Genomic DNA, 14,575 nt, shown 5'->3' with positions numbered 1-14,575 from the left:
GGACGTATCATATCTAGAACAAACTCGAAAACTGTATTACAGAGTGAATTAACCTGCCACTGGATATTTTGCAACACCCTTCTTAGACAATCTTCACTATCGCCTCTAAGTAAGCACCCTCGAAAGTTTGGATATTATTCCTGCGCCGACTAACTTGGGAGACAGGTATATATACTAGATTCGAAAAAATAGTTCCAAATAATGTGGCCCATTTATTATGTAATGATGATTTGTTATGGTGAATCAAATAATCTTAGTAATAGTTTAGCAAGTAATTTTTTTTTGCAAGAATTCGGAAACAAGTCTTTTGCAAAATTATCCATAATCATTGTGTTTTGCAAAATTGTCATTGTTGTACTGTCACTGTCATAGTTTCCAAAGTACGTAGCCTTTGCTATTTTGTCGTTTTCGTTAATTTCGCAGATAAGTGAATTTTAAAGTCCTCATTTGAGTAATAACTAAATGAAGGTGATAGGTTTTAAAAGCCACCGGAACTACGTGCAATGATGTTTGTCTTAGAATGTAAAACTAAGCTAATCTCTGTCATAAAGTAGGTGCTTGTTTTTCTTTCCATCCTGTTCAATAAAAATAGAACCCCGCAATGTTTAATTCGTATAGTAGTGGTATTGAATAATGGTGAGTACTGGACACTAAAACTAGTTTGTAGTCAGTTGTGTGGCCCGTTGGTTTTAGTGATACTCAAATTCACTACAGTACTGGCTATTATCATGCGGAGGAAATGGGAATACTATGTCTTTCCAATGGACAAACCCGTCACACTTGAACTGCGAGCCCGACGCACAACCAGCTGAATTGCACTGGCTTCTCTGATTTGTGTGGGTGCTGGTGAGTAGAGGGTGGATATGGTATATAGATGTGTGGGTGTGGGTTGATTAGTAGATGTGGGTGCTGGTCAATAACACTATATTAGTCAGTAGATGTGTTCGAGTCTCGGGCTCAGCCAATGTGGATAAGTGAGAAATCTTGCCGTGGGTCGGTGATGGTTACAGTGTTTTTCGGATTATTCCTCCACCTGCAATATTGGCGCCACGTATAACTTATCATGCGCTGAGAAATGGAATTAAGCCGAAAACAACATCGGGCTACCTTTTTTAATATGACTTAGAATAGCGTGTGCTTTGTAGCGTAAAATCCATACTCTGACTTCAAAGTTTTGAAATCATTCGAGCTCCACCACCTTCAACAATCATCCAAATAGTACAAATGTATTTTCACCCGGGCAAGATCATCTACACTAATTACAGAGTTGTGGGATGAAATAGTCGAGATTAACTCGAAAAAAGTAGTTCATATAGAAACCATGCCTTAAACACATTTCGTTTACGAGAAGCACCGTACTTAAACACTAATATCAATTCTGTTCTTTAATCCTTATATCCGATTCAGTAGTAAGCAGCTACGGCTTCAGTAAGGAATAAGTAATCCGCTATCTATTCCGACTCAAACATCTGACATCGAGTTGGTTGTATATTCCGTATTCCCGATTCACTAAGGAATAGCTTACCCCGTGCTTATTGCGATTTCAACCCCAAACAATTGAACACTCTTCAATGCATCCATAGCTTAGTGGTCCACTTCGACTCGTATAACCTGTTGAGACGAAACAGTTAATTTAGCGCAATCTGAGAACTACCAGAAATAAATGGTTCCAGCATTATAAAACTGCATAATGAGATATGACAGATTAAACTAAAATTTTCAGTGACGTGAACCCTTCCATAAAGTATTGTCATCTAAACCCCTCTTTCACAGTTTATAGATCTTGTACAACAGAAGGAAAAGTTACGGAGGAAAAATCGTCGAGTGGATTGCGAGATATAGCCATGATACCTCCGAAGTGCAAATATGGGACGTATCCTCCTGAAAAGATTTCGATTTGGACCCATATCCGAGATTGTATCTCTGTGGTTGTTTTCAGCATCAGAGAAACAGGTGGGTTCTTATAGGTGCCACCTATTCAAAGAAGGTACATATAGTGTTCAGATTCAATCGATAAATCTGCACCAGTTAAACCACAACTGACAGGATTTTATTTCAACAACTCTTTTCGTTAGAGATTAGCTCCAGCAATAGGAAACGGTTATCTAACACTCGTGGAGCCGAGTTCGACAAAAAGGAGGCTAAATACATGGAAGCCATACAAAAGCAAACAAGTGGATACAATATCAAGTCCACTACTGATTGATTGAAACAGCCCATCTTCAAATCATTTTGATATAGACCCTACTTTGAGAGATATCTAGGGATGCGTTGGACCACCCCCCAAAAAAAATCGCCAAAAGAAATCGGAGAAATAGGATGGACCTTGTTGATACAGGCAGTATAAAACCGTTACAGTAAGGACAGACGATATCTAAAAAAAAATTATACGTGAAATCATTCTTAAAACTTATTTCAATTCATGTTTGAAAGTTTATAGCCAGGCATATGTTAAAGCATCAGCGTAGGTTATGGGAAAATGTATATAGTTCATTTTGAGATCTAGGCTTAAATGGGGGGGGGGGGGGGGGCTATTGCAAAGACCATAAATGGATTAAATATTTCTTAAACACATGAGAGCTAACACTCCCCCATTTAAGAACCTCCACATGGATAAGTTTTTGGCATTTTATCCCTCGCGATAGCATAGACCTATAAAAGTTATACCGAATTTGTTCAAGAGGAATTGGCCAAATACGGAGATACATATGTGTACCAGGGCCACAATATAGATACATTGTAGAAAAGCTCTAACAACAACTTGTTTTAACTGAACTTCTGTTTAGAGGATTTTATATCAACGCCTCTTTGGGCGTTTTTGGCGCCCCGGGCGACCGGGGCAACTGCCCATCCGTCCCAGCCCCCCCCCCCCCTTAGTACGCTACTGTATACATGGACCCTACATTCTACCGCTTTAAAAGATTTCGATATGGATTGTTCTTTGACAGTTTTTATATTGGTATATATCTTACCTCCAAAACAGTACCATGGAAGTTCGACGAGATCAGAAAAATCGTAGGATCATTACGGATACCGTCAGTATTGAATTACTATAATGTGGACAGACAATCTACGTCCAAATTTTACAATGCATAAACGAGTAGTTAGAGAATATTGACCTCAACCCGTTAGATAGTTCCTAATTGGTGATCTGTTAGAAGACTCGCAAACGTAAGAAGTGAATTCGTGAAGCCGATTTCGAGAAATAGGGATGAAATGCATATTGGGACAGAAGAGTATAACACTGGTCGTGCGTGGACTAAATCTTACTATTGATATTGACCCTCCTTAAAGAATTGGCACATTGACCTTTCTGTGAGATGTTAACTCAAGGAATATTTTCGAACACGAAATAAGTCTTGAATTTTGTCGAGAGGCATTGGCGAAATAAGGGGGTACTGTGTATAAAAGCGGGCACAGTGTAGTTGTTGTTGAGTTTAATTATAGTTACGTGCGCACAATTGTGTATGTGCCACTTTTTTCTGACTGCACCGCAGCCTGCTAGTTGTTCCTGGGGAAGGGGATGGTGCCACCTCCCCCAGGCTTTTATGGATTCAAGGAACCCTGATAGTTTGGCTTCAGTCTGTGGGTCAATAAAAGTCCCTACAGTTGAATGGTTGGCTGTCATTAGTGGGAAGGAGAGTTCGGGAACGGTCTTGCTTGCTTTACATCGCTGGTTTCTTGTTGCATTTGCCTGGTGTTTCTTGCGATTTTTATACATAAATATTTTTTTTTATTGTTTGATTTGTTTGTTTGGTTTATTTTCCTCGATTTTTTAAAATATTTTTTCTTCTTCTTCAAAATGTTCTAAAAGGAGGGGGATGTTCTATGCTGTTTATAGAGGTTCTTAGTAGATATCATGTATGAAGAGAGATTTTCAAGGTTATTATGGTATTACTAGTCGAGGTGTTTAGGGTGTATTTCCTACATTATGTTATTTATAAGTTTTTAGATATTACCTCTTTAAGTTATTTATTAATTGATGTTTTTAGAGATTGAATGTTATTTATACTTTATTTAGCAAGAGACCGGAGTCCTAGCCGATTACACGGTTCGTTAAGGACATCTAGGACCGGAATCCAAGCTGATTACTCGGTTCGTTAAGGACATCTAGGACATCCGATTTTGCGGTTTCCTTAGTTTTTTATAGGTGCTTCGTAAGTGAATTATTTATTAATACTTTTATAAAATTGAATGATATGTTATGGGTTTTTATGTGTTGGCTGCTAAATTTATTTAGCTAGTTACTGGGTCTTTTGGTTTTGTGGGGATCGTAATTATATTTTGTTTTTTAGTCCTGCTGAGTCTATGAATTGATTTATATTTTTATATGCTGATTGTTTATTTTTTATTAGAGTCCATAAGTGACTCTGGGTATTTGTTTGGTGATCCAATCTCTTTTTGGTTTTTGATAAATATTTTCCGAGCGGGTTGATATTTTGGGCATATATTGAATACGTGGTGTAGATCTTCGGTGGTGTGGCAGTTAAAGCAGTTAATGGTTGCTGGTTTTGGTCCTATAAACCTTCCAAAACTGCTTGCTAGTTTAGTTTTTCCAGTTATTATCCTGTTTATGGTTTTCTGTTCTAAATATGTACCCTTAGGTAGCTGTATGTTCCTATCTACGTTTTTTTTTTTTTGTTTCATGGTGCTTTTTACCTTTTGTGGAGGAGTTCCAAAAATCTTGCCATGTTTGGTCTATATATGTTTGTGCGAAGCTTATTGCTTCTGTAAAGCTATAGTTAAGCTTGATAGAGTTTTGATCTCCTAGTTTGGTTTTTGCAACTTTGTCTGCTGTTTCGTTGCCAGAGAGATTCCAATGTGCGACGGTATCCACATGAGCTCGACTAATTGATGTGCTGTGGTGATATCGTTGATTAATTGGCATGCTCTGTCGAGGAATTGTTCCCTAGAGTGTTTAATGCGATTTTGGATCGACTTGATAACGCTTAGGGAATCGCTTATAATGACTGCTTTAGGTATTTAGTTGTCTTTGATCCATTGTAGTGATTCAAGTATAGCCCAGAATTCAGTGGTGTAAATGGAGCAATAGTCAGGTAATCTGGATCTCGTTTGTATATTGAATTCAGGGATGACTATTGCTGCTGCTGTTCTTGGTGGGTTGTTTGTTTTTGCAGTGTAGTGCAAATATAGAAAACGTTTGCATTATTTGAATCCATACTTAGAGAATTTTGATTTCAGCGTGTCTACTAACAATAGATCTACTTCAACGGTCGGAAAAGTTAAAAGAAAATTCATCAGGCCGCTTCCGAGATATATTGTATAACAAAGCTCACACTGAGGCGACTTAAATTCATACATGTACCCTACAGTACAACCCTAAATATTATCTGGATATGGATCGTTCTTTGATATTTTGTACCTGGGGATATGTTTGACTCCCAAAAGAGCAGGTTGGTCGAGAACAATCAGAGAAACAGTAATGGCAATACTGAACAGGTATTGTGGACCTTATGACAACAGGCAATACTGAACAAGTATTATGTGGACCTTATGACAACAGGCAATACTGAACAAGTATTATGTGGACCTTATGACAACAGGCAATACTGAACAAGTATTATGTGGACCTTATGACAACAGGCAATTCTGAACAAGTATTATGTGGACCTTATGACAACAGGCAATACTGAACAAGTATTATGTGGACCTTATGACAACAGGCAATACTCAACAAGTATTATGTGGACCTTATGACAACAGGCAATACTGAACAAGTATTATGTGGACCTTATGACAACAGGCAATACTGAACAGGTATTGTGTGGACCTTATGACAACAGGCAATACTCAACAAGTATTATGTGGACCTTATGACAACAGGCAATACTCAACAAGTATTATGTGGACCTTATGACAACAGACAATACTGAACAGGTATTGTGTGGACCTTATGGGTAGTGGCAATACTGAAAAAGTACAGTGTGGACCTTATGAGTACAGTTAATACTGAACGGGTATTGTGTGGACCTTATGAGTAGTGGCAATACTGAAAAAGTACAGTGTGGACCTTATGAGTACAGGCAATACTGAACAGGTATCATGTGGACCTTATGAGTACAGACAATACTTAACAGTATTGTGTGGACCTTATGAGTACAGTCTGTACTAAACGGGTATTGTGTGGACCTCATGACAACATGCAATACTGAACAGGTATTATGTGGATCTTATGAGTACAGGCAATACTTAACAGGTATTGTGTGCAACTTATGAGTACAGACAATATCATCATCATCAGCAGCCACAGCTTACTACAACTATTGCTACTGCGACGACTATACCAACAACACGTACTATTCAGGTTTCAAATTTAACTCTAGAATACTTGTTCATGATTTTCTAACTAATAGGTACTTATTTTTTGATGTAAAGAGTGTATGTGTTTACAGTTTGTTGTTACGATAGGACTAACTGGGATAGGGTTGCAGTAATCTCGTTATTTGTAGCAGTAAATTTACTGTAACTATTCCAACGACGACTAAGAAGCTAATCTTTTCAGGGTTTGAAATTTAGCGCTCGCATATTTGCAAAATGAAAGTTTATTATGTAAAATAGAAACTGAAATTTTAAATTCTTTCAACCTTTTGCGAGTGATAACTTTTCCAGTGAGTCTCTAAATAGCAAATAATCAGAAAAACTCCTGAAGTTCTGTAAGCTAAGCAAAATGGTCAAGCACAATACAGAAACGTAAAACCAATCACTCTTTATCATAGCCCGATACATAATCCGTTAAACTTGCATTGTTATGGAGGGCTCATTGATTGGACTAGCTTTGTCATTGATTTATGTACCTTGACATAAAGCTGTTTATATAAAGCATTGATAACACACAATGGAACTGTACTCAAGCTGGTAACTTATTCCTTATTCCCAATTTAATAAGGAATAGAAAAATGGTTATTTATTCCCGATTCAACAATATTTTTTTATATGGAGTTGGTTATTTATTCCTAACTCACTATTCTAAAAGGAATAGGTTACCCCTTACTTATTGTCGATTCAAAAAATGCTACAGACTTGACCACTCTTCAGGGCATTCATAGCTAGTGGTCCACGTCGACCAGAATAATATGAGACGAGACAAATAGTCCAGCCCAATCGGAGAAATACGAATGTTCTTACTGTTACCAGCCACATAAAGCTGGATATAGAGGGACGACCGATTATATGAAACTTTTCAATGACGTAATCACTTCCTTTTTGTTTTCATATGAACCCTTCTTTGACAGTCTCCAGTTCTAGATAAAAGTTTCAAAGAAGGTTCTCTGTCAAAGTTATTGAAAGAGGGCGTCCCACTACCGAGCGAGCCAGACACACGCGTGAGTATGTCTTGAAGTCCATTGTTTCCATTATTTTAACAGAAGGGTTCTTAAACATGAAAATACGACAAATTATTTTCTTTTATCATTTAACGGCTAAAGATCTAGTTTCATCTTTGTATGATTCATTAGTAAGCTTTTCGAAGTCGAATATTAGAACTTCACCCCAAGCACAACAAGACACGACCAAAACACTTAATGTAGAATTATTCCTCTCTTAAATGACTAAAACACATATACCGTAAATATCCATAAAAATCCCTAGGTTGAAAAATTAGGTCTGGTCAAGTTTAACAAAATAATCTATGATAACATAAAGTCTGGTGAATGTTTACGTTATGATGTCACTTCAACTGGCTGGTTACTCGTTTGGATAAATATTTTCCCATCACCTACTTCCACTAAAAAAAAACAAAAAAAAAAAACAAAAAAAAAACCAAAAAACAAAAAACAAAACAAAACATCATTAAACTCTAATTATGCACTTAACGGAGACGTAAATACAAATAAACAACCCCCAAGATGTATTACATACATTCATTGGATATGTCTGTCAGATTTATTTCACTTGTGTTTCGTGCCATTTCCTCTTTCCATGCACAGCATCTCATATATAAAATTATCTAAGAAGGGTTCACGCATTCCAAAGTTTAGAGGTTATCGGTCCACACTGCACTGGTTTAATATTACATGTATATATAAGGAACCTCCTTTTTTTACTGGATGTTCTCGACGAACTCTGTCAATGCTTCTATTGTGTGTCAAACATTACCTTAGATTTAAAATACCAAAGAACGATTCATGTCAGGATAATTTTTTAGGGGTTGACAGTCGAGTGCATATATGACCTTCAAAGGTAATCCCTTGAGTGGGTTTGTTATGGCTTCCATATATGTAGCTCCTATCTCTCGGAATAGAAATCAACGAAGTTTCCCTAAAATTTCCATAATGTTGAGGTTGTCCCAATCTAGAAACTGTCAAATAAGGGTTGAAATCGAAATGCTCTCTATGTAGCGGTGCTATTGTTGCACATTTATGATGAAATCGGTCCCATATCCACCTCCCATACATAGCCGGTACCCAAAGAGACAATTATATATTACTCTGCTTCATCCAGACTAATTTCGTCAAGACTTCTTGTGTGGGTTGAAAGTTTTACTAGAGATAAAATTTGGGTCCGTGTCAGCTTCCTTTAAAGAGGATTTGTTCTATATGTGAACTTAAGGTGTCTTCTCCTTGTGGCTTTCTTACTGCTCTCGTGTATGTATATACCTATTTCTCGAAACAACCTCAACGAAATTTTCCATAAACGTTTCCTACTGTTGGAGGAGATGCCATGCAAAATAAAAACAAACACACACACACACACACCCAAAAAAAACAAAAAAAAAAAAAACAAAGAAAATAATCCACAACCACCCTAAAGAAAAAGAGAAAACTATTAAAGAGAGCTTCGCATGAAAATACTTTAAGAAAAGAATCGAGTCGTTATTTAAAATTTTCATATACTTTGTTATCTCTTTGTAACATATCTGTATGGCACTGGTACCAAAATGAATACTCTTATTTGCACATTTGGAAAAGAATAAAAGCTATGAATGCCCCGAAGAGAGTTCGTATTTGAAGTAGTATTTTTCTATTAAAATCGGAAATAACCACGTGGCAGCCTATTCCATACTGAATCGGAAATTGGAAATAAGTAGCCAACGAGACAGAGGTTCATGCATTGCAAACTTTGGCTTCAATTTGTCGAAAGACGTAACGGTTTTATAATGCCGTTAGAAATAAATAATAAATAAAGACCCTCCTATTTCTTCCATTGCTCTCCGCGATCTTTGTCAATATTTCTTTTGAACCGGTAGCGGGTTATTGAATCCTTATTGAATCGGGAATAAGAAATATGTAGCCAGGCTGACGTCAGTCTGTGTCACCAAGTGCATGTAATTGCTTTTATTTCATTCTCCAAAGTCTGTACAGCGTACCTGTCATTACCATTGCTAATCCTGACAAAGAAAACAAACAACATTATGTGACTAGCGGATAAACCACAGGAATATTTTCCAACAACTGAAGATATTTACACTCGCTATAGAATGAATTAGTTATAAATTTGACGGCGTCGAAATGAAATATGTGTCTCAACGAGAGCAAATTGATGATTTCACAAGCGAACATTGAATGGATGTATTGAGGATTAAAACTTTGTCGATGGATAATAACGAGCACATAAATTTCATCCGCGGCTGCATTTGTCGACGGTCTTTCGGCCAAACTTCTTTATGGGTATTTGTGTAATTATATCTTCTGCCACATCGAGAGGAATATTTCTGGATCAGACATAAAACGTTATCAATGCGATAGGAGCACAACAACGTGCTTTTTGTTTCGTGCTAGTTTATGTTCGCGATGAGGATTACAACGACGCTCAAACCACGCAGGAATAACCGGATAACAATCTGGCGAAAATTCAAAACTGCTGATCTGAACAAAGCCATTAAGACCAACGTCGGTAAGAGGTCCATTGATAGGCATTCGTATGAGATCATGCGTGGGTGGCCAAATCATGAGATGGACAGTTGGCATTCACCATCCTCGAAAAAACTGTATTATACGGGACCATGTCGACACTTATAACATCTACGACTTATTAATTGGCATTCTAAATACCTCCATAATCTGATTCAACAAAAGATTGTTGAATGCTTTTAAAGAACGATATCTGTTTTGGTTTCCATTTTTGTCTGGCGTAATAGACGTATTTCGCGTTACAGAAGCAGCAACTGGCGCAGTTGTAAAAATGAATTTCGATACTATGACATTGTTCTTTACAATTTGGAAACCACTTACGCGCTTCTCTGAGTAAATATGATGTAAATATTCTGGTTTGAAATAGACTCCACAGGCTAGCACAATCTGATTATCGTTTAAGGATAAAAGGTCACTAGGAAACAACCAAACCGACACTGTATTGTTACAGGAGTAAGGGCGTTAGAGACTTAAATATGTCGTTGTGCGACGCACCGAAAATACCAACGTGGGATTTCATGCGTACACGTTATATTTAATAATGTTCTACGATCTTGATATTTATTTTGAATCATGGAAAAATTCACCGGTGATCGTTTTGATAATTCGACGTTTATTGTCCCGTTTAAGTGCAGCTACGTCTTCGATAGTTGCGCCATGTAGTCGAATATTAGCCTCCCATTCATTGTAAAGTTGTATATTTTCCTATTTGCATTCATCAGTGTCCACTAACCGCACTGTTATAATGCTATAACATACGATTGCCGACATCTTCGCTAGCAAGGTTCCAATCGGAACCTTGGCTAGAGAAGACGGATTGCCAACGAAATTTAAATTATCAACTTTTGATTCGTTCATGGCGTAAACTCCATACAGAACTGCGGTGAAGGGATAATCTTTATCCAGTTAATGTTCCTGACGATATCAACATCGACAAATCAAGAACAATTTCGTCCTCGACGACGTTGCCCACGGATTAATTCAGATTTATCCCAGATGATCCAGCAATCATCAGTTTCTAACGCTATAAATTTGTCATCGTACATTCGTCCATAGTAGATAATATAATGTCCTCGTGTACTATGATACGGGGTGCAATCTTCATTATCACGATGCTGTCGATCTTGTCAGTGGTAAAATCATGAAGGGCGTTGTCTACAAGAAATTCATCTCGAGCATCTTTGAAACGCATGCGTAAATCACTTAAATTAGTTCGCATAAGAGACACCCTATATGGAACTAATCGGTTTAGACTGAATGGTATCGTAACTTCACTCTCGGTTTATCTACTATATAATAACTCTTTCTCATACATAATTCGATCAATACCAGAACGAAGTTAATGCAACATAGCACGCGATCGTGGGTTACGTGGATTTGTTCCAGTAAGTAACAAACAATCATGTTCTCTGTAAGCCTCATAATACAATGATCGGACAAAATCATCTTCGCTCGCCAAGGTTCCGATGTGATTACCATATCTACACCTTGGCGTATCGAGCATATTTATGTGCTTCGCGTCATTGAATTTCACTGAATACAGCTGCAAGCCACCTCATCCAATCAAAATTAAGTTATTCAAATTTGAATATTGTTCCTACATTATCAAGACAAGGAGAGCACACAATTTGAATGGACTCATAAATAAGCGTTTTTCCAGTGCCGGTCCGTGTTGCACAAATACCTTTCACTCAAATTAACCTGTAATGTCTTCCCTCTGATACATAGTCACACTTTTGGAGTTAAACTTCCAAAGTATCCTTTTTAAGTCGATTTCCCCCACCATTTTCTGCCGATGTGCAATGCACCACGATATTGGTTAGGTTGCATTACATACTAAGGGAGGCAACTCATTAAATTCAGTAGATGTCCCTATGATGTGATGTGATGTGATTTTGATTTTTTAACGTAGCTTTAACAATTTTGCAGTCATATCGCTACGATGTCTGCAATATGGCAGTTTATAGCGATGTCTAGCACTGCGGCATCATGCATGTAGCATGATGTCCCACCCAGTCACATTATCCTGACACCAGGCCGACCAGTCCTAACACTAACCTCTTAATGCTGAACGCCAAGCTTGGCAGCTGTTAGTACCATTTTTTAAGTCTCTGGTATGGATGTCCCTATGAAATAGCACCACAGTATCTTTTCGATCCGCCAAGGTGTAACTATCATATTGGAACTTTGGCTAGCGAAGATGGGACAAGATAAATGTAACTTGATGTTCATTAGGAAAGATATCTCATTGTGATCAACGATGTTTAAGTGTGCGGCAACAGGATTTTCCACAATATACTACAATCCACCACAATCCACTACAATAGACTAAGAACATACATCAATCGACCACAGCCTTCTTCAATCAAGCCTGAAAATACAATCGACGAGTTTATATATATATATATATATATATATATATATATATATATATATATATATATATATATATATATATATATATATATATATATATATATATATATAATAATAATAATAATAATAATAATTCGCTAGAATCTACCATGATTCACAGCAAGTTTCCCAAATCTACTACTATCAGGAGTGAAAAGGCCACAGTAGACCAGTATATATTTATTTATTATATATTTATTTATTTACAAATAAGTATAATATTTTTTATTATAATAATCCGCACAATCTATCACAATCCACAGCAATCTGCCACAATCGGACGCAAGTCCAAACCTGCCCAAACCTCAACATACTCAACAAGTCAAACCGTACTCAAATCAAAATGTATACAAGTCAAAACGTAACCAAATTAAAGTAAGACCCAACACGAAGTTCATACATTTACTAACACAAATAACATCCTAAAATTTATTGATGAAATCTGCTTGAGTTTCTTGCTCTTTGAAAAAATTAAACTGGATAATGCATGTGCTTCTCTCTCTCTCTCTCTCTCAGAAAATCAGCCGTTTGAGCAAACATATGTCCACATGTTATTAACAGCTTGTCTGTAGTCGTAATGCCATTTTTATATTGATCCCAGTATTGAAATTTCTTCTATATTGTAACATATTTTCTTCCTGGTATCTCCTTTGTGTTCTTTTTTTTTTGGTTAAGCCAGGGCAGATGCAAGGGGATATAATGCAAGAAAATACTGGCCATATAACCTTTCTATGATAATCAGCATCCTCGCAAAAAATCACGTAGAGAAAGTGATGATATTGGCAAGATCATGTAACTGCTACTCGGATTGAAAAGTTACCTAAACTTTAATTTGTATGTGGATGGATTGCAGGTGTGTAATCATATATTTCCACTTCAAGTGATCTGATTAATGTCAACGTTTGCATGAATATGTGGACGTTTATGCAGCTAAATATCTTCTATTATTTTGTGATCGATTTTAGTGGATTATGATAGATTGTGGTATTTTCATATTCAGTTGTGGTACGTTGTAGTGGATTGTGGTACATTGCAGTGGACTCGGGCATATCTACTGGTCGATTGTGGAATTTTCACGCCTAATTATAGAAGATTGTTGTCCATTGCAGTATTTGCATAGTAGACTGTGGTCGATTGTAGTGGATTATGGTAGATTGTGATAAATCGTGATGGGCCCATTTTGTATTAAAAAATGTGTCATATGCATAAAAGGTAAATGTATATTATGTAAAAATATGAAGGTAATAATCTATGATGGAATATATGGAACTAAGTTAATAAATTATTAACGATCAAAGTTAGGATTTAAAAATACATAATCATTTTTCTGATATTTTTTGGCATTAATTTATGCAATTTAAATAATTGTCCTATATGAAGACGATGTAATGCATTTTCTCTTTTTTTGCCATAGCATTCACACTAGTTATTCGACGCAATGTGAGATAAAAATTACCCTTTTTTCCCCTTCAAAATCCAATCTCGTGCGGAAAAAGTGTTCCGCTTGCCCTCTATGCATTTTGTCTAAATTACAACGAAATCTTTTAGGAATAAAATGATCTTATTATCATTATGCACAAATAAAAATGCACGTTATGATTTTTAAAAGGATGTATAAAGTTTAAAAGATTGAGTTGATTGTATGAAAGATCCCAAATTTTGTCGAAATTGTCTTTGATTGTTTAATGCATCTGTGTCTGTATTTCTCTTCAACCCCCCAACCCCCCGGCTCCGCAATGTAAATTAATCTCTCTCTCTCTCTCTCTCCCCCCCCCCCCCCCGGCTCTTCAATGTAAATGAAGACATTCGTGCATCTGCTCTCGTGTACATTTTTAGTAGTTGTTTCAAATTAGCATTACAATATTTTGTGGTGCCGTTATTTAGTGAAGTTATTAAAACAAATATAAGACAAAGGTATGACTTTAATGCATAGTTTTTGCTATGTTCATTTAAGTCATGCTGCGACGGTAAACACATCGTGCCCATACCCAAATGAAGACAGGTTACAGCTAATATTTTCCATTGAACTGTTGGATCAAAAGAAACTGGAAATATTTGCTATTTGCAAAAATTATAATGTCTAGGCAGTGCATGGCCGTATGAACCAGATGTATATTCACGCCAGTTATTCGACGTAGTGCGAGATAAAAATTACCTTTTGATACATTTCAAAATCCAATCTCGTGCGGAAAAAGAATAAAAAAGAAAAAAATGCATCGGCCGGGAATCGAACCCGGGCCGCCCGCGTGGCAGGCGAGCATTCTACCACTGAACCACCGATGCGGATATCT

The 14,575-nt window shown here is 36.8% G+C and overlaps 1 non-coding gene across 1 annotated transcript; it reads right to left on the bottom strand.

Annotated features, from left to right (window-relative positions):
• Positions 1-14,496: 14,496 nt before the first annotated feature.
• Positions 14,497-14,567, bottom strand: Trnag-gcc (transfer RNA glycine (anticodon GCC)). The gene has a single exon. It is a non-coding gene; the product is annotated as a tRNA-Gly (tRNA).
• Between the last annotated feature and the right edge of the window lie 8 nt (positions 14,568-14,575).

This window comes from Sinohyriopsis cumingii, chromosome 14, assembly GCF_028554795.1.
Source record: "Sinohyriopsis cumingii isolate HCF-2022 chromosome 14, ASM2855479v2, whole genome shotgun sequence".
Classification (NCBI taxonomy): domain Eukaryota; kingdom Metazoa; phylum Mollusca; class Bivalvia; order Unionida; family Unionidae; genus Sinohyriopsis; species Sinohyriopsis cumingii.
Note: the sequence above shows the minus strand (reverse complement) of the source record. Positions and strands in the feature narration are given on the sequence as shown.